Source organism: Prionailurus viverrinus, chromosome B1 (genome assembly GCF_022837055.1).
Source record: "Prionailurus viverrinus isolate Anna chromosome B1, UM_Priviv_1.0, whole genome shotgun sequence".
NCBI classification, from domain to species: Eukaryota; Metazoa; Chordata; class Mammalia; order Carnivora; family Felidae; genus Prionailurus; species Prionailurus viverrinus.
Window position 1 is genome coordinate 35664487 of NC_062564.1, and position 23505 is coordinate 35687991.

General features: G+C 46.1%; 1 protein-coding gene across 3 annotated transcripts in view; it reads right to left on the minus strand.

Moving 5' to 3' along the window:
- The window catches only part of SLC39A14 (solute carrier family 39 member 14), a 43390-nt gene extending 23108 nt beyond the window's left edge, over nucleotides 1-20282 (minus strand). For all 3 annotated transcript variants that reach the window (XM_047856497.1, XM_047856496.1, XM_047856498.1), the window contains exon 1: nucleotides 20133-20282. The gene's annotated coding sequence lies outside the window, so the exon portion shown is untranslated. The remainder of the gene's footprint in view (nucleotides 1-20132) is intronic.
- Between the last annotated feature and the right edge of the window lie 3223 nt (nucleotides 20283-23505).

Consider the following 23505-nt stretch of genomic DNA (forward strand, 5'->3'; position numbering starts at 1 on the left):
CAAACCCTAAAAGGACGTCTTCTCTTCTCTCAGCTCCCACTACCAGATCCTTAGCCTCAAGCTTTGGCTCAACCAAGGTCACCCAGCATGGGAGATTTCCAAAAACAATGCAGAAGGTCTGGGGCAAGGAGGAGGGTGGTGTTACCAGGAGGCAGTGCCTTTTTTACTTAACCCAGGAAACCCCATCACTGGGAGGGGCAGGATGAGAAAACACACACAAAAAAGTGGGGACACAGAAGCAGGGAACAAAATTAGAACCAGCAGCTTGCTGCTCCCTGTCGGGTAATATTTACTGAGCCCCCACTGTGTGTGTCAGTGCCTGTGGGAGGGAGACTGGGAAGGGCAGAGCCTGGTGTCGGGCCCAGTACAGACAGCTGGAGGTGGGGCAAAGGGGTGGGGGTGGGGTGGCTGGCGGCTGATTTAGCCACCTGCTGAGCCCTGAGTGAAGGAAATGACTGCCAGCCCCAGGCGGCTGGACTAGTAGGGGAGAGAGGGAGTGCATTTGCCAGGCTCCACCGTTCAGCAGAGAAGTCTTCCAAAACTAACTAACTGAGTCACGCAGCCTGGGGAACAGTGGCCAGCTGGGGCTTCCCCACCAGAGGCCAGGGCAAGAGTCACCGCTGTTCTGATCATTCATCCATCACCACTTCCCAGACACTCAGTTGCAAAATTCTGACCTGTTGTCCCTTAAGTCCACTCCTGTTTGTCAGGCCATGTGGCTCAGGAAACATGGTGCTCACGTCCACCACTTACGTCACCTGCTTGAAGCAAAACTCTCTGACTTGTTATTTGAGGTCAAATAAATAAGAAAAATATATCATCTAGTGGCCAAATCATCAGACAACATGACAAGTTGGGCAGAACTGGGTTCAAATTTGGGGCCTGCCACAGGGACACTTACCGTGTGTCCCCAGCACAATTAAGCTATGAAATGTCCCACCTCGCAGGGCACTTTGGTAAATGAGAGAGCTTAAGGGTCATAGCTTTAGGTCTGTTCCTTCTGTTCTGTCCCCGGAGCTCTGAGGCCAATCCCTTCACCCAGAGCTGACTCCTGCCTATTCTCAGAAGGCAGCTCAATTATCTCTTCTTCCAGGAAGCCATCTTGGACCAGACTTTGGGGACTCTTTTCCAACTACTCTGGACTCCTCATTATCTGGTCTCCCAGGGATCCTTCCCAACAGATTTTTGTTCCTTGAAGGCAAGGAGGGCCCTCCCTTTAGCCCTCCCCAGAACACAGTGCCTAGACCAGTGCTGGGCAAACAAGGAAGAAGCAGAGGATTTCTGCTAAAAGGCATGGAGTTATCACTCCTACACCCAGATAGGAACAGTGAACTCAGTGCTTCCTTCCAGAGACATCCTGTCGCCCCCACCTGGGGCCTACAGACACTATCTGAAGTCAGTGGCCAACACCACTCACTCTCTTCCAGACTAAACAATCCCCATTCCTTCAATTTCAGTTATATTCATTGAACTAATCAGCTACCTACACCCATCAGACTCAAAAACTGAGTGCAAGAGTTAACTTATTCAAGACATATTCATTGCATGCTGGCTTCATACGAGGAATAACGCTCGGTACTGGGGATGCCTAGTACCTGTCTTCACAGAGCAGGGAAAGCGAACAATTCAACTTGTAAGAACAATTATGAAAAGGTTTACCTGCTGTTCAGGGTTCAGTTAGGCTATTTAAGCAGAAAGGGATTTTGTGTACCATATTAAATGGCTTAGAGAATCACGGGAAGAGCTGGAGAAACACTGCCGATGGAGGAGCTCCTCCCCCAATCGCAGTACAGAGATGGCTGCTGCCATTGTGTAGCTAAGGCATCAAGAAGCTGCCTGCTCCAGAATTATGTCAACCCTGCCACCGTCTAACACCCATGAAATGGACATCCTGGGATCCATCCTGAGGAAGAGGAAAGCCATACACTTAAGACTGGAGTGCAGCTAACCGGCAAGTCCAAGTCACAATGGCAATTTTAGTGCGAGGATGCCTGGCAAGTTTTTGATTCTCCACTTTCAGTGGGTTGGACCATAGTTTATTATCCAAAGTAGTGGGCTTGATAGTGAAAGGAGGCACCATTAATAAACACATGGGGAGAACAGAAATAAACCACAGACCACGGATGTCTGGTGAAGAAGCCAGTGCACACTACTCATCATGGATCATGACAAGGAGGGGTACAGGAGGCTGTGGAGAACACAGCAGGACAGTCAAATCTAGTGTCAGAGATCGGAGGAAGCCTGCAAAGACATATTACTATAGCAGAGACATGAAGGACATGTAAAAGCAGGTCAGGTAAAAGTAAAGGGAATGGGGGTGAGGTGGAATGTTCCAGAATGTAGCTGAGTTTGGAAAGACTCAGTTAACATAGTGCATGTAAGGACTTCAGAGTCTCGTGGGGCCAAGGCAGGGACAAGGCCTATAGGCCACGTTAAAGTGTCTGGACCTCATTTTCAGTAGAGACGTGATCAGATTTGTGGCTTTAGTTTATCAGCCTGGTTGCAGTGTGGAGAAGGGGCTTGAGGTGATTAAGAACCGAAGTTGGGGGACCAGGAGGTTCTCTGGTGGCCAGCTGAGAGAACACAGCACTCAGTTTGGTCTAAAGAGCCAGGCTTCTTTCTCCCTGTTTCAGCACAGCCTGGGGTGCTTCCTCTGCCACTGCAGCCACTGGCCTCATAGTTTTCCATTAAAGAAATGAATAGGCTCCTCTCTAGCCGCTATTGGGGAGGAATAAGCCACAACATTGTCCTCATAACCAAAGTATCAGAGTGAGTTCGAGAAGACCAACCCACCTACCGCCATCATTTCCTAAATCACGCTGAGACCAGTCTGCTTAACTGTCCTGCTGTCATATGAGGGCCATTTGTAAATGCTAACTCCAAACTCCCTGGCAGCAATGCTGTGGGCAGAACTGGCCACCAACGGCTCTGACAAGAAGTCTCTTATGCTGTCTTCTTCCCGAAATGGGTTAGGAATTATCCTCTGAGCCTCAGGCTCCCTCTGGTAGGTGAGGTGGGCTCTTCTCAGACAGTGAGCCTTTATAAGACCCTGAGCTACAGCCAGCAGAGGCATGCTGGGTTTCCCTGGCGCAGTGAAGCTCTCTCTATAGAAGCCAGGCCCTGGGCAGCTCCACAGCTCGGTCTGAAGGAGCCTATCTTTGCCCTGAGGCCAGCTGCTCCACCCACCCCTCCCCTCCAATGTCCTGCTGCACCACTAACTTCCCCCTTCACAACCCTTCCATCCTCAAGCCCGCTCAAGCCCCCCACTGCTCCTCAAAGACTCTGGACCTTGCCAATCTCTACAGCTCAGATGCTGAACTGTGTGTGATTTTTCCAGAAAAGTGGCTCTCAAAGTGTAGTCTCTGGACCAGCAGCATCACCATCAGCTGGGGAAGTGTGTTGGAAATGTAAATTCTTAGCCTCACCCAAACTTGCTAAATCAGAAACTCTGGGGGTGGGGCCCAGCAATCTAGTTTAAGAAACTCTTCAGGTGATCTCGATGCATCCTAAAGTCTGAGGACCACTGCTCTCAGAGCAAGATCTAGAGCTTTCGTTAGAGTTCCAGAGTTCTTCACCAAAGAGAGCAACCCCTTCCTGCCCAACTACTGCTCCTGCACATGACCAGAGGCCCCAACAGACAGGCATAGGCTCCATCTGGGGTCTTAGATTTCTCAGTGACCATCAAAGTAATTCGTTCTCAGCAGAGTAATAAATGAGCCTTATTCTCATGAGAAAGGGGATTACTGGGGAAAAGAAAGAAAAAGCCCATATTTCCAAATCGGGGAAAGTGGCAGGAAAGGGAAGGGCACTGAGTAATTACATTCCTGAATCATAATTCCTCCATTTTCCCTCCCACTGCCCAAACTGACCACATGGCTCATCACTGGCCCAAGGTTACTGGCAGTCACCATCTGATTACTGAAGCAAAAGGCTTTACCACATCCTCTGCTTCCTCACTGTGGGCCTCGCCATGTGACCAGAATGTCCCTCTTTCTACCATTCCTGAAGAGAAACCAGTGCCACCCACAGCTTCATGCTATCTGCTTACACACTTTGTCCCTCCCCCCACTCCCCTCCCCAGCCCCATGCCACCTTACCTGCTGCTATAGTGCTAACTTTGGGCACTTCCCTCCACCCTACAGCAAACTCAGAGCTCAGTCCCTCCACCAGTAGTTAAGGCTCCGTGCAACTAGGCTCTATCTTTTCACCGTAACCTGCCTCTACTCTCTGGCCTGGACCCTGGGTTCCACCCGGAATCCTGCCTCTGCCCCACTTTACCCCAGCACCTCCTGTCTCTGCAACCCACAGGCTAGGAAGTCTGATTAACTTGTTAGAAATGCCTGTCAGAAAGTCCGCATGTGTTTCCAGCACTTTCTCCACAAGGTATGAGGGCCTGGATGTGTTTTGTTTGTTTGTTTGTTTGTTTGTTTGTTTGTTTGTTTTAAAAAAGAAGGCTGACCTGCAGGCCAAAGCTCCTTCCCTGACCCCAAACCCTCCCCAGCACAGGCCCTACCACCCCAGTAAACACCCTTGCCTTCCTCTGGCTCCCAACAACCCCGTCTTGATAGTATCCTCTCCTAGAAGGCCAGGCTGGTTCTAATGTTTTAGGCTAACTTCCCAGGTCTTTCATAACAGTCCTGGGTTGCTAGGACCTAGAGAAGTACTTGCTGCATGAATATGTAAATATTCATTTGAACTTGCATATGGTATGCAGATATACCCCCACCTTTTCTAGAGATTACAGAATGGCTGGGATAGACTTCACGGCCCGCTTACAGCCAAGGAGTCAAGGGCAGGAGTAGACAACTATCTTCCCAAAGCCCCCTCTGTAAAGAAGCAAAGGAGGGCATGAGGATCTGACCCTTTTCCCTCCAGATGGTCCCTTCTCTGCCAGAGCTCTAGAGAGGCTGTCAAGAGCACAAACAGATGGATTCCAGAGCAAAGGCAAGCAGGTTTCTGGCTCCTATCACACTCCGATACAGACCAGGGCCAACAAAAGACCCAAAGGGTACAGCTCCCCTTCCCCAGGTTAAAATATCCTCAAGACTGTGGGTATGGCAGCAGTCTGGGCATTGTGGTACGAAGTGACTTCCTATTTCCACTTGCCCTTCCACTCCCCTACCTCCTATAACTGCTTGCCTATTAAAGAGGGATCAACATTCTGACCAGACTTAAAGGCTTACTCCTCTCTCGCCAACCCCAACCCCAATGCCAAGGGGCAATCAGACTGCCTCCTGGAAAGGGTTTCTGATTTTAGCTTGCAATTCAGACATGCTGTAGTTTGGGTAACTTTCCACCCCAAACAGAGAGAAAAAAGAGAGTAATTCTTAGGGCTGTATTGTTCACAATAACAAAAGCTTTGGAGGCAACCCCAAAAGCCCATCAGCAGGAGTGGATGAATAAACTAACCAATTCTCACAATGGAAGAATAGTAAACAAAAGTGAGTCAGCTACTGCTACATTAACACTGAGTGTACATTACAAGATGTTAATAACAACTGCCTTGTGAATACCACTCATTCTTCAAGATCTCTCCCCTCCAGGAAGATTTGGAAGGACTGTCTGAAACTGAAGACACTACACTGTAAACTCCCTGAGGACAAGAGCCCATTCCAGTTTTCCTTGTAAAGCCAATGGAGCACAGGGAATTTGAGTGGAGGAAATGTTGAAAGGCTGGTTGAAATGAAACCTCTTAGCCAGCCTTCCAGATTCCACTGAGCACCTACCCCCATGCTGTCAGTCCTTTCTTTTTTAAGTACACACATGTAAAGTGCCCAAATCTTAAGTGGATAGCTCAATGAAAGAAGTCATCCTTTTAAAGTAAAAATCTGATCACAGCACTTTCTTTGCTTTAAACCCTCTGATGGCTCTCCAGTACAAATGGAATAAAACCTAAACTGTCCTCTGGCCCTTGCCAACCCCACTGACATTTTTGAGGCCTCTCATTCACTAGGATCCAGCCACCCCAGCCTTCTTTCTGTCCCTTTAACGTAGCATATGCATCCTGAGCTCAGGGCCTTTGCACTTGCTGTTTCCTCTGCTTAGAGTGCTTTCCCCCTAGATTTTCATAGGCCTCAGTTCAAATGTCACCTCTACAAAGTGGATGGCCATATGACTCAAAAGGAAAAAAAGTCCACTTTCAGTCATTCAGAATCCCAACACACATTTTCAGTTTCTTCCTAGCGTATGTCACTATCTATAAAATAGTCTTCTTTCTCTGGTTTTGATTACATATTTATTTTCTGTCTCTTACTACTACAGTGTAAGCTCTACAGTGGTGCAGATTCCAGGTCTATGACCCTCCCAGAGGGTGGAGGAATGAGTGGCTGGCACTAAGTCAGCCCCAAAAAGTACCTGCTGAGTGAAAGTGTTAATTTCCCAGCTGCCAACAGTTTAGAATCGTATTGTTCTTTGGTCTCTATCCACAGTTGAACTATTAACAACCTTAGGGACTGGACCCCTTCTCCTGTAGCTTAAGTAGAGATGAAGACCCCTAGAGAGCCAGAGAAGTTTGTCTGGAGCTGGAATAAAAAACATAAGGCAGAGAAACTGAAGAGAAACATCAACTATAGTGGGGGATCCAAGAGGAAGGTGGTGGGGGAGAAACAGGCACAGGCAGGCAGCCGCCCTTCCCTCCAACTCTGTAGACAAACGTGCAACGATGGGCAACCGTCTGATAATCCTGCCGAAAATAACATGATAACTTTTCCCCCATGGCAGGGGAAGAAAAGGACCTAAGGAAACTCCACAAGTACAGGCTGTTTCTAGAATTTCTCAGCTGCTGATGGAAACTGTGAGTCTCAGCCTAGTTGCACATAACCTCTAAATGTGCCAACTGCACACATCCTGAAATGCAGGGGGAGGGGCTCATGAGTGGCTGCCAAGAGGGAGTGGTGTGAGAATAGTCAAGGTCACAAGCATAATCTGGCCGGCAGGGCTGTGCACACACCACAGTTTGGCCGTGGTCAAGGCCTCAGCCATGGGAGGCATCCCCACAGTGTCTGCAAGATGTGGGGGTGGCTGAAGAGAGAGGTGCAGGGCCTGGGACACAATCTCTGTTCCTAGGGCTGGTCAGGTTACTCCAGAAGCCACCTTGGCTAGTGGCCCAAGTCCGGAGGAGTGGGTGACTTTGTACTTTTTGCACCTTTCTGGGAAAGGTGATGACAACAGTCGTGGCTTGCTGCCCCTGGAAACTAACCAGGGGCCTAGTATCCTGAGAACTTGCCTGGCCTCTCATATGGAACATCTCCAACATTGGAGAAAAATGGTCAGCACTGAAACATATACTTGCCAATCAATGTCACCTGGGCCTGGGATGGCAGAGCACGGACACATGCCATTGTGAGCAGCGGGAAAGAAAGAGGCAGCAAAGGATTTCAGGGCCTAACACCTCTGGCTCATCCCCTGGAAGAAAAGCAGAGCCAGCTTCCCCAGGCCAACATGGTTCCACCTCGCCCCAAGCCTCATGTTCTCTGTGCTCTAAGAAAACTGGAGTCCACAGGGCTGGCTGGGAGCCGTCTAGTTTCCAGGAAAGGATGAGAGTGCCCTGCCCCCCATGATTTACAGGGCTTTCTTGACTAGCAGGACACAAACATACCCCACCCCCTTTCCTCACAAACCAACCTTTCAGGCTTCCGATAAAAAAGAGAAAAAAACAGCTTTTGGGTCTGTCCTCCCCTTCCTCCCTTTGGGAGGACAGCTCAGTAATCCTGGGGCAGGGGAGGTGGTGGAGGAGAAAGGCCTTCAGGTAAGCTGACTGCCTCCTCCCTCAACCTCCATCTGGCAGCAGGGCACACGGGAGAGGCCCTAAGGGGTAAAGGGGGTCTTCGCAGAAGGAAAGTAATCAGTGAGATCCAGGAGCAAGTTGTGCCCCAGAGTGGCAGTGAGCAAATATTTATTAAGAACTTACGTGATATGCTAAACCACCCTTCTGAAGGTTTAACTAATTTAATACTTCTAATATCTGTGTACAAGAATGCCTATTTCCTAAGATACTCACCAATATTAACTATTAAAATAGTATTCTAGGGGCACCTGGGTGGCTCAGTCGGCTAAGCGTCCGACTTAGGCTCAGGTCATGATCTTGTGGTTTGTGGGTTTGAGCCCCACGTCGGGCTCTGTGCTGACAGCTTGGAGCCTGGGACCTGCTTCAGATTCTGTGTCTCCCTCTCTCTCTGCACCCCCCTGCTCATGCTCTGTCTCTCTCTCAAAAATAAATAAAACATCTAAAAAATTTAAAAAAAATAGAGTCAAAGTAAATATATCACACATATCCTTTAAGGTTTCTGCTTTAGGTAGTATGCTTGGAAAAATCCTTCCCCACTCTGAAATTATAGAAATATATACCTGTATTTTCCTGATTTATTATTATTTTTTTTAATGTTTATTTTTATTTTTGACAGAGTGCAAGCAGGGAAGAGGCAGACAGAGGGGGACAGAGGATCTGAAGCAGGCTCCACCCTGACAGCAGTGCAGTGATGTGGGGCTCAAACTCAGGAACCACGAGATCATGACCTGAGGTGAAGCCAGACGCTCAACCAGGTACCCCATGTATTTTCTTGCAGTTAAAAAATTTCAATCTGTCCTCTAGAATTTGATTTGTCACAGTGTAAGAAAGAAAATTTAACTTAAAATACCCAATTATCCAATATAACAGTCTATTCTGTTTATAAACCTCAACCATAGAGTCTATAAAAGATAAAAGAACAGAGATAAAGTCAAATACAGGTGGCTGTTGTAGCTAATAAAACATGGGTGCCATCTCTTTCCCTTCCTTCTTCCTGCTCAAGGGGACAGGCTGGCAAGCGAAAACAAGAACAAAGTCCTACCTGCAAAAGGATGGTGAGCAGAAATATACACAGAGGAGAGCCTGGGACTCCCAGGCAGCACCAAGCAGGAACATGGACCTCCCACAGATAATTGCCAGATGCTTTATATGTTATCTGCTAAACCAGCATGGATTGGACTCTGTCATTTGCATCTAAACACCTCTGTAACTTACCCACAATCCTTTCTTCCTTAATTTTACAGTAAGAATTGCTAGGATTTATTGTTGTCTACTAGGCACCATGGCTAAGCAATTTGTTCTCATGCTCATGTAATCTTCTCAACAAACTTAGTTACGATAGAGCCTACAGGACTTCCCTAATTATAAAAGGACCAAGGGCAGCTTTTCAGAATAGGAAAACACACTGCATGAAACTCCCTATTTTGGAAACATAGAATATTTGCTCAAAATCAGACTGCAACTAGTAAGAAACAATGTCATTATTTGCTAAATTCCTACACGTATTGAGGTCTGGTTTTGGATATTTCTATTTTGTTCCATTTACCTATCCTGTCCCAATGTCACCAAAAAAAATTTTTTTCTGGTAAAGCAAGTCTAACTCCACTACTTTCTTCATTTTTTATTTTTTAAAAGATTTTATTTTAGGGGCGCCTGGGTGGCGCAGTCGGTTAAGCGTCCGACTTCAGCCAGGTCACGATCTCGCGGTCCGGGAGTTCGAGCCCCGCGTCGGGCTCTGGGCTGGTGGCTCAGAGCCTGGAACCTGCTTCCGATTCTGTGTCTCCCTCTCTCTCTGCCCCTCCCTCGTTCATGCTCTGTCTCTCTCTGTCCCAAAAAATAAATAAATGTTGAAAAAAAAATTTTTTTAAAGATTTTATTTTATTTTGAGAGGGGGTAGGGGAGAGGGAGAGAATAAGAGGGAGAAAGGGAGGGGTGCCTGGGTGGCTCACTCGGTTAAAGGTCCGACTTTGGCTCAGGTCACGATCTTGTACTTTGTAAGTTCGAGCCCCGCGTTGGGCTCTGTGCTGACAGCTCAGAGCCTGGAGCCTGCTTCAGATTCTGTGTCTCCTCCTCTCTCTGCCTCTCCCACGCTCATGCCCTGTTTCTCTCTGTTTCTCAATAATAAATAAATGTTTTAAAAAAAATTGTTTTAAAACAAGAGGGAGAAAGTGAGAGAAGGAGCCTAGCATAGAGCTTTGATGCAGGGGTCCATCTCACTACTGTGAGATCATGACTTGAGCTGATACCAAGAACTGGACACTCAACTGACTGAGCCACCCAGCGCCCCTAAAGATTTTATTTTTAAGTAATCTCTACACCCAATGTGGGCCTCGAACTTATAACCCCAAGATCAAGAGTTGCAGTCAGACAGGTGCCCCACTATTTTCTTTCAATTGTTTTTGTCTATTCTCATACATTCATTCTTTCAGAAAAAAACTTTTAAGTCATCTTGTCTAGTCCCAATACTTCCCTTTGGGAATTTGTCCTATGGAAATCATTTTGAAAGGGGGTACTAGGCTTTAAGGACTGTCTACCTTCGGTTCAGGTCATGATCTTGTGGCTTGGCTTGTAAATTTGAGACCCGCATCAGCATCAGGCTGTCTGCTGACCCTGCAGAGCCCACTTCAGATCTTCTGTCCACCCCACCCTTTACCCCTCCCCTGCTTGCGTTCTCTCTCTCTCTCAAAAATTACTTAATCATTTTTTTTTAATAAAATAAATAAGTACACAATAGAAGGGGACTACTAGAGTAAGGTACCACAATCCATATAACAAAATGTTTATAGTTTGAACACAGAGGTTAGGAGCTTCAGTTCTGGGTGAGACAGACTTCAGTGTCAATCTTGAATCTGCTTTTACTAGTTTCAGGGCTTGGGTCAAGTCAGAAATTCAAGACTTATTTTCCTTATACAGAAAAACAAAGCCTACTGACAGTCCCTCCTGAGAAGCAGGTAAGAGAAGTAAATGAGGGGCACCTGGGTGGCTCACTAGGCTAAGTGAGTCTTGATTTCGGCTCAGGTCATGGTCTCATGGTTCTTGAGTTTGAGCCCTGCATCGGGTTCTGCCCTGACAGCGGAACCTGCTTGGGATTCTCTGATTCCCTCTCTCTCTCTGCCCCTCCCCACTCATGCTCTCTCAAAATAAACATTTAAAAAAAAAAGAAAGAAAGAAAGAAAGTAAATGAGACACTGAATATAAATACATTGCCCAATCCACAGTAACTGTTCGATAAATGCTAGCTATTTGGGGAAATATTAACATGGAAAGATGTTCATGATATGTTAAGTGGAAAAAAATAAACAGAGCCTATAAAACTATAGGCACAGACATTCCTTAAAATGTATACATTCACAGAAAAAAAAACTAAAAATGCATAATTGTTATCTCTTGATGGTGGCTTTAATGGTAACTTCTGTTACCTTTTTATTCATCTGCATTTTCTACAATGAACATGTATTACTTTAACAAGAAAGTTAACTTTAAGAGTCCAGTTAGGAAATGGGAAAGGCTTAATGATGACCAGGTGGGAAGGCTTTTCCCTCCCCTTTTTAAAGATCTTCACTTAAGAGTGTGGAGATAGATTGCAGTCCTCCTCTGCCCTGGGCTTGACTACATCTGTACCTGGTTCCCTAACCTGGCTGCCCCAGTGAGCAGGGCTTCAACCTCAGTTCTCTGGGATCAGAACTTCTTGGGCGAGATCCAGGTACCTGTACACCTAGTTCTGAGAGATCATTTCAGGACTGCCGGACTAGACGCAGACTAGTTTTAACATTCTGTGATTTATCTCAACTCTTTGAAGTCAGATCCCCCTCCTCTGCCAAATGGGTCCCACAATCTCTGCCCTGTCTTTCCTACAGGGAAACTAGCACTCAGTGAGAGCTCCTTGCAAAGGCAAGTTGTTGGGATTACAAAGTGTCTGGATTCCAAGCATGAAAAGCCTCTTAGGGCAGCTTTATAACTTATACTTGGTGGGGTGCCTGGGTGGCTCAGTTGGTTGAGCGTCTGACTTTGGCTCGGGTCATGATCTTGAGGTCCATGAGTTCAAGCCCCATGTGGGGTTCTGTGTTGACAGCTCAGAGCCTAGAACCTGCTTCAGATTCTGTGTCCCCCTCTCTGCCCCTCCCCTCCTCACACTCTGTCTCCCTCTCAAAAAAAAAAAAAAAAAAAAAATTTAAAAAAATTTATATAATTTATACTTGGTTTCCAGATCTGTGTCAACAGGATGGGAGCAGGCAGGCTGAGGCCAGGCCCTTGCCTCAGTATCAAGGCCTGCTTTCTGTCTTGATTTTAAAAAGAAACCTCCCTTTTCTTTTGCAGCTCTGTGAATGACAGTCTACAAAGGACATTTCCCCCCATTGTGAGTGTAGTGGGTTGAATACTATCCCCCAAAATCCTTATCTACCCAAAACTTCAGAATGTGACTTTATTTGGAAATAGGGTCTTTGCAGATATAATTAGTTAAGGATCTTGAGATTAAATCATCCTGTATTTAGGGTGGGCCCTAAATCCAATGACTGGTATCTTTACAAGATAAAAGAGGGAGATTTGGACAGAGGGACACAGTGGAAGGAGATCTGAAGATGAAGGCAGAGACTGGAGTGAGCCAAGGAACAGCTGGGCCAACAAAAGCTGGAAGAGGCAAGGAAAGATGGCCCCCTCAAGCCTCTGGGGGGAGTGTGGTACTGCTGACACCTTGATTTCAAACTTCTGGCCTCCAGAACTGGGAGAGGGTACATTTCTGTTGTTTCAAGCCACCCAGTTTGTGATAATTTGCTAGAGCAGCCATTGGAGACTAATATTTTGATGCTAGAATTAAGGCCTGATCACTTTTATCTGGGGTTCTCTTGGGCTGGCAGACAGAATTCTAAAATGACCCCCAGGAACCCTCACCCTTGGTGTGCGGGCAGAACCTACAAACAGGAGATACCACTCCCGTTATTATGTTACATAATCTGTCGAAAGGGATTTTGCTGGTGTCAGCTAACCAAATTCATTGATCTTAAGACAGAGAAATTGTCGGGGCACCTGGGTGGCTCAGTCGGTTAAGCATCCAATTTTGACTCCAGTCATGAGTTGCGATTCATGAGTTTGAGCCCCTCATAGGGCTCTCTCCTCTCAACACAGAACCCACTTTGGATCCTCTGTCTCCCTCTCTCTGCCCCTCCCCCACTCATGCTCAAAATAAAATAAAATAAACAAACATTAAGAGAAACTAAAGAAAAAAAAAAAAACAACACAGAAATTACCTTATATGACCAGAACTAATTAGGTGAGCCCTTGAAAGAGATAGGCTCATCCTGGCAAAAGGGATTTGAGGCATAAGGAGTCACCTTGGGAGAAAGTAATCTTGCCAGTGCAGAAGTCTAGCAGACACCAGTTTCACCAAGTGATCCAGGAAAACATCACCAGTAATAAGACATACCGGCATCATGAATGCTTTGACAGGATGCTCTGAAAAGGATGCAACATCATTTTTGTGATGTTCTTGCCCCAAATGCACAACCCCATTCTAAGAAGAAAAGACACAGGAACTGTTACACACTAGAGGAGATTGAGGAGAAGTAACAACTAAATGCAACGCGGGATCCTGGAACAAAAAAAGGGCATTAGCGAAAATACTGGTAAAATTCAAATAAGGCCTGCAGGTTAGTTAATAATATTTGCCAATGTTAAAAACTTTTTTTTTTTTTGCCAATGTTGATTTCCTGTTCTTGATAAAAGCACTATAGGATGAGGGATAGAAGGAACTGTTACATTTTTTGCCACTTTAAATCTAAAATTAATTCAAAATAAAAAGTTTAAGAGGAAATGGTCACCTAGGTTATTATAGAGCCATAATGCAGACCCAATGCTTAAGGAGAAATTTTGATGCTAAGGTTAGGATCCCTGCAATTGTATCATGAAAAAACAATTATAAGGAAATGTGCAATACGTTAACAGAGGTTGCCTCAGGGTGGCAGGATTACAATTCTTTTTCTCCAATACTTCTTTATACTAAGCATGCATTACTTTATTTTTTTTAATGTTTTATTTATTATAAGAGAGCACAAGCAGGGGAGGGGCAGAGAGGGGGGGAGAACAGAGGATCCAAAGCAGGCTCTGCGTTGATAGCTGGGAGCCCAATATGGGGCTTGAATTCACTAACTGTGGGATCCTGACCTAAGCCAAAGTTGGACGCTCAACGGAATGAGCCACCCAGGTGCCCCAAGCATGCATTACTTTTGATAATCAGAAAAAAATAAAATTTTCTCTTTTTTTTTTAATGTTTGTTTTTGAGAGAGAGGGTGCCAGCAGGGGAGGCGCAGAGAAGAGGGGCAGGGCAGAGGATACAAAGCAGGCACTGACAGCAGTGAGCTGAATGCAGGGCTCAAACTCAAACCAAGAACCGCAAGATCGTGACCTGAGTCGAAGTCAGACGCTCAACCCACTGGGCCACCCAGCCGCCCCCAAAATAAAATTTTAAAAAATACCAAACAGTTGCTTGGGGATGCTGTGGTAGAGGCTTTTAAGGTAGAGAGGGCTGTGTTAAGATGGGATAAAAAGGTGTTCCCTGCCTCTGGAGGGCTAGAAGGAGGCAGGAGGTAGCAGTGGACTGGTGCAAAGGATATAGATTTGGGGCCACAGAGTTGTTCTAGGTAAGTGCAGTCTGAACCCCAAGAGAGAGGGCGGGCTGCTGAAACAGAGCAGTAAGTCTTTGACATGGTAACAGCTAAGTGTTCTGGGAGAGTATCAGTACCTTAGAGCCCAGAGCCCTCTAAAACCCCTGTATCCAACCTAAATTTCCAGCCATGCCTGTCACCTGCTCTTCCCTCTATCAGCCCCTGCCCTAAAATGATCGCCCCCTGCCTCAGGATAATACATCTTTCTGCCATTATTCACACAGCCCTTCTCTCTAGGACTCCTCCTCCTGTTCTCCTTTCTCCATAACTTTCTTTTTTTTTTTTTTTCAACGTTTATTTATTTTTGGGACAGAGAGAGACAGAGCATGAACGGGGAGAGGGGCAGAGAGAGAGGGAGACACAGAATCGGAAACAGGCTCCAGGCTCTGAGCCATCAGCCCAGAGCCTGACGCGGGGCTCGAACCCACAGACTGGGAGATCGTGACCTGGCTGAAGTCAGACGCTTAACCGACTGTGCCACCCAGGCGCCCCTCTCCATAACCTTCAAAACGTGGCTTAATTCCACCTCCAGGAAGCCTTCCCAGACCACTCCTGCCCTAATCACTTCACCTTCTCCCAGCCTGCTTAAGTAGCTCACCTGTTCCACTCAACGTCACTTAACAAACCCACAAGATAGTACATAAACTTCCACGTGTTCTTAGAGCATCTCCACATGGGTTTACAAGCATCTTCAGAACAGAGACAGTGTTTTGCCCGTCTTCCCCGAGTGGAAGCTCTCAGCTGAGCTCCACTGGCTTGTCCCCCTCCCCCACCCATCCTTCAGCAAACTGCCCCTCTGCTGCCACCAGTCACAGTCACATTTACCAAGTCAGCTGTGCCTATGCCCAAGCCTCTTCATGCTGGTTCCATTTATTTTTGTGGTTATAACTGAACTGAACAGCAACTGAAATGTAAGTGCAGAAAGGAAAAGGTTTGATTTCTATGAAAATTAAGTGATCTAGAAAAGCAATTCTGAAATTCTGGTCTTTGAGGACAACCTGGGGTCCCTGAGACCGTTTCAGGACGGCTGTCAGGTAAAAACTATTTTTATTATAATAATATTAAAATGTTAAAAGCCTTTTCATGCTCATGTTTCAGAGGCTAAATGAAGTGTGGTGAATATAGTGGTCTTGAGTTTTTTAGAGATTTCCAAGGTAAAAGTTTAGGGTATAAACATGTGTGTTTTCAGAGATTAACTCAGTTTGTTCTCAGGACTTCAACTGAATATTTACCAGCAAACTTACATTAGACTTATTATAATCTATCTCATCATGTAATAAATCACTATTTTGAAATCCTGCAGATCAGCAAAAAAATGTAAAAGCAATGCCATTCTGTTCTCTCCTTTTTTAATTCTGGAGAACATTTTCATTAAAATATGCTTTTAATGTTAACATGTAATAATGACCTTATATTATTTTAAATGAAAACTTTTTAAATTTGCTTTAATTTTTAAAACAGTAAATATCAATAGATTTGGCACATACACAAAAGACAATAATATTAAAGAATCCTAGATCAAAAAGTCTGAGAACTGCTCATCTAGAAAGACAGGTTATAAATGAGGGGAAAAAAGACTAAGTTAGGTGAGTGTATTTAAAAAGTAGATTTCTGCATGTGGAGTCATATGTAACGTCCCTATACAGTTGCTAGGTGAAACAAGCAAGGTGCTAAACAACATGTCTAAAGTGCTAACTTGAACCAACTATAAGAAAAAGGGGGCAGGGGTACAATGTTTCACTGCCTGCCCGGTATGTTGTGTGTACATGTATTGTTGGTTTTTTAACCTTTTGATTTTTGAACTATGTGAACATATAGCCTAGTGAAAAAAATTTAATGAAAGGAAACGTGAAATTGCAGGTGATATGTGTAGGTGTGATTTTTATATACAATTTGCAAGTTTAATTAGAGTACCTAGAAACCCAAAGAAAAGGCCTCTCAGCCCTAAATCAGTTTTGGTGAATAAAGAAAAATAGATGCATATGTTTTTAAAGTAAAATGAATTGTTTAAAACATGGATTGTTTTGGGGCACCTGGGTGGCTTGGTCGGTTAAGCGTCCGACTTTGGCTCAGGTCATGATCTCACGGTCTGTGAGTTCGAGCCCCGCATCGGGCTCTGTGCTGACAGCTCAGAGCCTGGAGCCTGTTTCAGATTCTGTGTCTCCCTCTCTCTCTGCCCCTCCCCTGTTCATGCTCTGTCTCTCTCTGTCTCAAAAATAAATAAACGTTAAAAAAAATAATAAAAATAAATAAATAAAAAAACATGGATTGTTTCAAAACTCCCTACTTTCAGCTGACTTTTTAAAACTACTGAGTGCCTTGACTAAGAGCCCCTAGGGACCCAATGGTAACAAATTCAAGACTGTCACCTTGTTCCATCAAACCCCAGCACTCTCCTGGAGGAAGGTAGTTAGGAGGCCTGAGAACACAGTCAGATCTGGACTTTCCAAGGCAGGGAATGTGGTTTCCCACAGCTGGGCATGCCAAGCTGTCTCCAGGCTGATTCTGTGGCCACTCTCCCTCCTGCGCTTGTGGGGGTCCCAGAGAACCCACAGGGAGTTCTGTCTCTGGATGTCAGCTGGGCCCAGTAAGGGGATGTCTCTGGGAGCCTTGGTGACCACAGTAAGGGTAAGTGTCAGAGACCCTGTGGTGAGGCTGCCCTGCTGGCTCCCCTGGAGTGCACAAGGCCCCTGGCTGGCAGCAGACTCTGGACTCCTTATCTGCTGGCATGCCGCCAATCTGCCAGCCTCGAGGTCAGAAAAGTCCCACTGTAGACATCTAGTGAGTCCTGGCTGGGGCCCCAGTGGCATGACCCTTCCACACCCCATCCTCGCATGTCTCAAGGCATTCTGGAAAGAGAAGCAGGACTCCTCCAGAAGAAGATGACTGTGCTGTGACTTCTATCTACAAAAGCAAAGGACCTTCCTTCCCCCTAAATAAGCACCAGAGATAACTGGCTCCTTTCCTCTTCATGTTTTTAAGGAAAAGACTAGAATCATCATCAATTTCATCATTACACTTAGGAATAAAAACAGAACCTGTCTTTGGTCTTCTCCATCAAGCTTCTTGGTCACTAGCAAGCAATGTGACTTGGGAATACCAATTAACCTCTCTAGACCTAGTTTCTTTAGTTGTAAAACAAAGAGACTAGACTGGAAGATTCCCAAAGTCCCTGCAGTTCAACATCCTATTGTCTGTAGTTCTGCAAAATGCCTAAGCATTACTTTCTTCAGGCATCCACTGCAAATAGTTTGAATTATTTTAGCACAGTAGGGAGAAGGAAGTCCCGATTCCCAGACATATACAATCTATTCACAGCACTACCATTTAGATCCCAAGAATATTGTACACGGATTCAGGTTCCTCTGGAATAAAGTGGGTTTGAGCAGGTAGGGAAAAAGGAAGACTGAGCAGAGTTTGAAAAGAGAACGAGCCCAGTGACTGATATATACCCAGTGCCCAGACCCCCAACTCAATGTTAGTCCTTCCAGCCTATTATCAGCGCAGAAAAGGAATACTTCTATTACCTGAAGAAATCAAGAGTAGCTCCCAAAACTAAAGGTGGAAAAAAAAAATCTCTTTTCCTTTTGCCCAGTGATTCTGTGGGACAATCTCCAGCAGGGCACAGAAAAGTGGCCTACTCAGAAAGGCAGGGAAATTGTATCCATGTTCCTAAGGAGGAGATGAATCAACACTAAGTCTGAGCTCATACCACTCCTACAACCCAACCTACCTAAAAGCTTCTGGGACCCCTAAATAATCCACCCCATCCCACACAGATGATGATAATGATGACTGTGATGATGACAAACCTCTACCATGTCCCAGGCACAATCACAACATGCTTCACGGCAGGGAGAACAGGCTCACAGAGGTTAGGAAACCTGCTGGAGAGTGACGGAGCCAGGATTTGAACAGATTCATCTAGCTCAAAAGTCCAGAATTTTCCTACCACCTCATACCATCTTTAGTAGAGTGCTGTCTTCTCTGAACTTAACGGAACACAACAGCGTGGCCTCTCTTGCGTTGCTACCTTATTCTTCGTGTCTGGATGTTCTCTCTCCCCATCAAAAGTCTACAGGAGCCAGGCCTCATCCCCTCTTTGCACTTGGCAGTGGCTACTCCAAGGGCTGAGCACAGACCAGGCCCTGTGTACTGGCTAACCAGAGGGGTGAGGATGCATCTGAGAGTCATAGAACCTGCAGTTCTTATTCTTCTTGCCTAAATGACAAAGCCAGTAATTCCGGTTGGTGCCCTTTAGTCATACTTGCAGACCAATGGAAGAAGGGGTACCACTAGTCTATCTCCTAGCTATCACATGATATATGAAAATTCACCTCTGAGCCTCCAACAAGAAATGGAATATTAGTTTTTAATTCCACCCTATAAAAGTCACAATTCTGGACATTCTTTCTCTTGCTTCATCATCAAGATCCTCTCAGTTTCTCTGGCTCTTGTTTAAGACTTAAGGATTAATCACAGATGTTTTGGATAATAGATCTATTCTGACCTTAGCACTTACCCCTTCCCAAGGTCATAGGGCAAGTTAGAGGCAGAGCTAGGACAGAGACCAGGGTGGCCAGGCCAGTCTCCAGTACATACTACCACCACCACTTCCCAGCAGACTACCCACGTGGCCTGGGGTTTCCAGGGAAAAATGACTCTAAAGGCAAATCCAAACCCAGGGTAAGTCCAGGAAGAAAAGTCAGGTGCAAAGTTGCTCCTGCCCCTATGTTCCTTATCCCCCAGGTGAGCACTCTGCCCTCATCAAATCATGCCTCCTATTGGACACCCAGGCCCTGGCAGACACTAGAGCCTCAAACCCAAAGCCACAACCCCGAGCTGGGAAATTTTTCTTTTACTTTAACTGAACTTCAGAATCATATCCTGAAACTGCTTGGATGGCTATTTTGTCCCATTGCCCTAACCCACCAAGAGAGGGCAGCCTGAGCCATAGCTCCCAACTTGGTCGGTAGGACCAAAAATAGCTATAAAAAAAAAAAAAAAACAAAACAAAAAAACAAAACAAAAAACCGTGCCCATGGCTAAAGCCAGCTCAAGGTTTATCAGAGTGGCTCCAGTGCCATTCTCCAGCTCCTGCTACTAGTCGGCCGGAAAATCCGCGGCATTTTTTTTCTCCAGCTGGTAGGTGATCTGGCCAGGGTAGGAACACAGTTCCCAGAAAGCAAAGTCCGGAGACCAGTGTCCCATCGGAGCTGTCCCGAGAACTGCCCACCAGATTTGCCCATCTACTCCCTCTGCTTTTTCTGTCCTCCTATCTGCGGGTTTCAGGAAGCCTCTCGGCTTTTTAGTGCGGCTGTCTACGTGCCGAACACCGTTCTCTATCTAGCTCCCACATCCCGCGATCTCCAGTCGAAAGGAGTGCAGCTGCGAACCCCCTCCCCTCACCACAAAGTATCCCCCATCGTGGCACCCCAGCCAGGTGTCGCCTCCATCCAGCGTCCGGGCCCATGTGCTGATCCTCCCGGGAGCCTCCCTGCTCTAACCCGAGGCTTCGGAGTCCGGAGACGGGCTCTAGGTCCTCGGCGCCGCCAGGCCCCCACTCCCACCCCCACCCCCACCCCCACCCGGTGACCCCAAGCGCTGGAGGCGCGCCGCTTGTCGGCGTGATGCCGCACTGTTGGGCACTGCGCGGTCCCGCCGGTACGCACGCTCTCCGCCCTCACCTGAAGCTCAGGCGGACGCCACCGGGGCCCCGCGCAACCTCACAAGCCTGGCCCTCCGGCGGCCCGCAACGGCAACGGCAGCGGCAGCGGCAGCTCGGTCGGTGCGTCCGCGCGGGTAGCCCGCGTGCCCTCGCCCCCCTGCCTGCGTCCGTCCCCGCCACGACGCGCATGCCCCGCTATATAGCCTGCGCGTCAGCGACAGGGCCCACCCCCGTCCCTGGGCCCCGCCCCACCCTCGCCCCACCCTGCTCTCCCCGGGGCCTGCCACGTGGGGCCCCGGCCCACGATAGGGCGACGTGCGCGAGCTGTCAGCCCGCCGCCCGCTCCACCCGGCCCAGCGCCGGCACCTCGCCGGCCCAGGCGGAGACCTAGCTCTCCGGGATCCTAGGCGGACCAGCTTCATCTTGTAACCGTTCTGCGAATTCCATGCTTCATTCACTTAGGCCCACAGACTGACTCCTCCTTCCTCTGGAAACTCCCATTTAGACCTTTCCCTCTCCACGTGGGAACCTCTTACAACCTGGCCTCCATCCCTTAGCAGTAAGACTGCTACTCACCTAATATGTATGTCTATATTTTAACACTTTTGATTAATGTAAAAAGCTTCTCAACCTCCAACTCAATTCTGAAATGTGCCCTAAAAGGGGACGCCCCATAGACGATGTTTCTTCTCCATATTTCAACCAGCCAAAAGAACAAAAATTAAAATAATTTCCTGTTCAAGTTCCAAGTAAACCATACTATACTCACTTTCCAATTAAATGTCGCACAACCCCCCCCCCCCCCCTCAATAATCAGGCTCTTTAAGGGAACCACATTTCTGAATCCCAGTCAGGGAGAAATGTTAATTTGGGGGTGAGGCGTGTCCTAGGAGTCTCCTCCGTTGTGGGATAGTCCTATTGAGATGGATATCAAGCCTCGGAAATGGAAATTTCTTGAGAAAATAAGCCACCCATTAAACGCCCACTGTTCTATTCTGGTGGACATCAGGATTATTTCCTCTACAGCTAAGCCAGTTGCCACCTGGGTCTAGGGGACCCACAGGAAAGATCTTCTAGCAGAACTGTAGCCCGTTGGTATCCAGGTACCAGTTGTAGCTCAATGTCTGGTGCCTAGCTGGCACTTAGTGTTTCTGTGAATTTGCACAGGGAAGGGGCCCTATATCCCATGCTGCAAATTCTGGAGAGAAGAACCCTCATGTTGGCAGTGCAGACAATCCCTGGAGCATGTAGCAGGGAGAATCCAGAGTTCAGTGGCAGCTTGTTCCTAAGGACTGGGTAAAGAGGGAAAAAGAAAGCCTTGAAACAAAGCCAGAAGAGGCCAGATTGTTTATGCCACTCGTGAAGAGACTAGCCCGGCCCTGGTTGTTCTAAAATTGAATTATTCGCATCCTGCAATTACAGTCAGTGCTCCAGTTGGGTAAGGGGTGGGGTGATAGTCCTCTCATTTTCCAAGTGATTTCAAAGTAATGGTATCTCTTGCAGAATTTCCCTCAGAGCCCCTTCATCTTTGTAACAACCCTTTATATTTGTCCTTCTTGGTTAAACTCAGAGTATTTTTCAGACATTATGTCATCCATTGGGACTTAATCCCATCTCCAATGGGCTGTCAGAAATGGTCCAGTCTATACCATTCCTTCCTTTTCTTAAAGTACTGGAAAGGGAATGAGCAGCTGAGCCAGAGATTAAATCAAACAAGAATGCTTCTAACACATACAGCTCTGAAACATTTTTAAGGCTATAAATGCATATTACACAGGGGTGTTAATCTTTTCTTAAACCTGAGGTCCAAAAATAATCCCATGGCTTTTCCAGGCAAGGTGTCAGCACTACACACAGGGAAACAAAGCAAGAAGGCTCCTGTCAGACAGGAGGAGGCAGGACAAGACACCCCACCACAGGGCCTACCACAGCATTTCACTTGTTTGCAACCAGACTGAAGGGTAGAGTTGCCAAAGTCCACCAAAACTGATAAGCTATCAGTAATCCATTAGGGGAATACAATTAATTATTAACATAGCTTAAAATCAAAAGGTTTTAACTCTTCACATCCAGCCCCACACAAAATTCTTCATGTGAACCGTAAGTCTCTCCTTGCTGCTGAGTAGTACTCAATTTTTTATGCCTGGTGCCATGCTTGGGCCCACAATTCTATATTTCTTTCTGCATAATATGCCTTTTTCCTCTTATAAGCCACATTTCCACTCATTAAAATTCTAACTTTTCAAAGCTACTTCCCTTCAGAAAGCTTCTTGATTCTTCTGTGGCACATTTGACCTATCCTTTCAAACTCTTTTGACTGTAACCCACATTAAAAAATATTTTACACGGCAACTCCAGTATAAATAACATTATAGCAAACAAATGTTTTCCAGAATTTCCCTAATACAATAATACCTTGGTTTGTGAGCATAATTCGCTCAAAATTCCGGAAACATGCTTGTAATCCAAAGCACTTGTATATCAAAGTGAATTTCCCCACAAGAAATAATGGAAACTCAGATGATTTGTTCTACAACCCAAAAATATTCACATAAAAATGATTACAATAATATAATACAAAATAATAAAGAAAATACAAAATATAAAGAAAAATAAATTAACCCACACTTACCTTGAAAACCTTTGTGGCTAATATGAGGGTTATTGTGTAGGACAACTTTCACTATCACTAACTGAATCACTGCTATCTATTGACTCAATGGAATCTTCTTTTCAAGCAACTTTAACAAGGCACTTATCCAATGACACTTGCTTTTGCCTCCTTTTGAGGATTTCGTGGAAATGTGACATTGCGTTGTCGTTAAACAGTTTCATCACTCACACTGCTACAGACTTATTCAGGTGGTGTTTTTCTACAAAATTTTGCAGTTTCCCACATTTTACACACCTCCCTAATATCATTTGAAGTGAGTGATTCTTCCACCTTTTCCCCCTTCTCCTCTGAAGAAGAAATGCAGATGTAGACTTCTTACAAAATCTTGCAATTTTGGCCACTCACAAACTTCCTTTGTACTTCTCAGTGATTTCCTACTTCCACCATAATCATCTCCTTCCTCTTACTGCCTTTCTTTTCAACATTTTTCTGCACGGGGGCCATTGTATACCCTTGCACGGATGTTGACTACAGTACAGTATTAATAAACTCTTGTCATATCCTATATTTAATATAACTGGCAATAAGGCAGCAGAGGAAAGGGTCTATATCTGCAGGCAGCCTGACCTAGAATGAAACCAAGCATTCTTAAGCTTACTCTTGTATGGAAAAGCAAAGGACTGTCCATAGGTGCTCTGAAGTGACAAAGATACACTAGTGCCAGTTGTGGGCACCTTCCAATGTTCTGAAAACTCACTGATTTCTGCCAAACACTGCG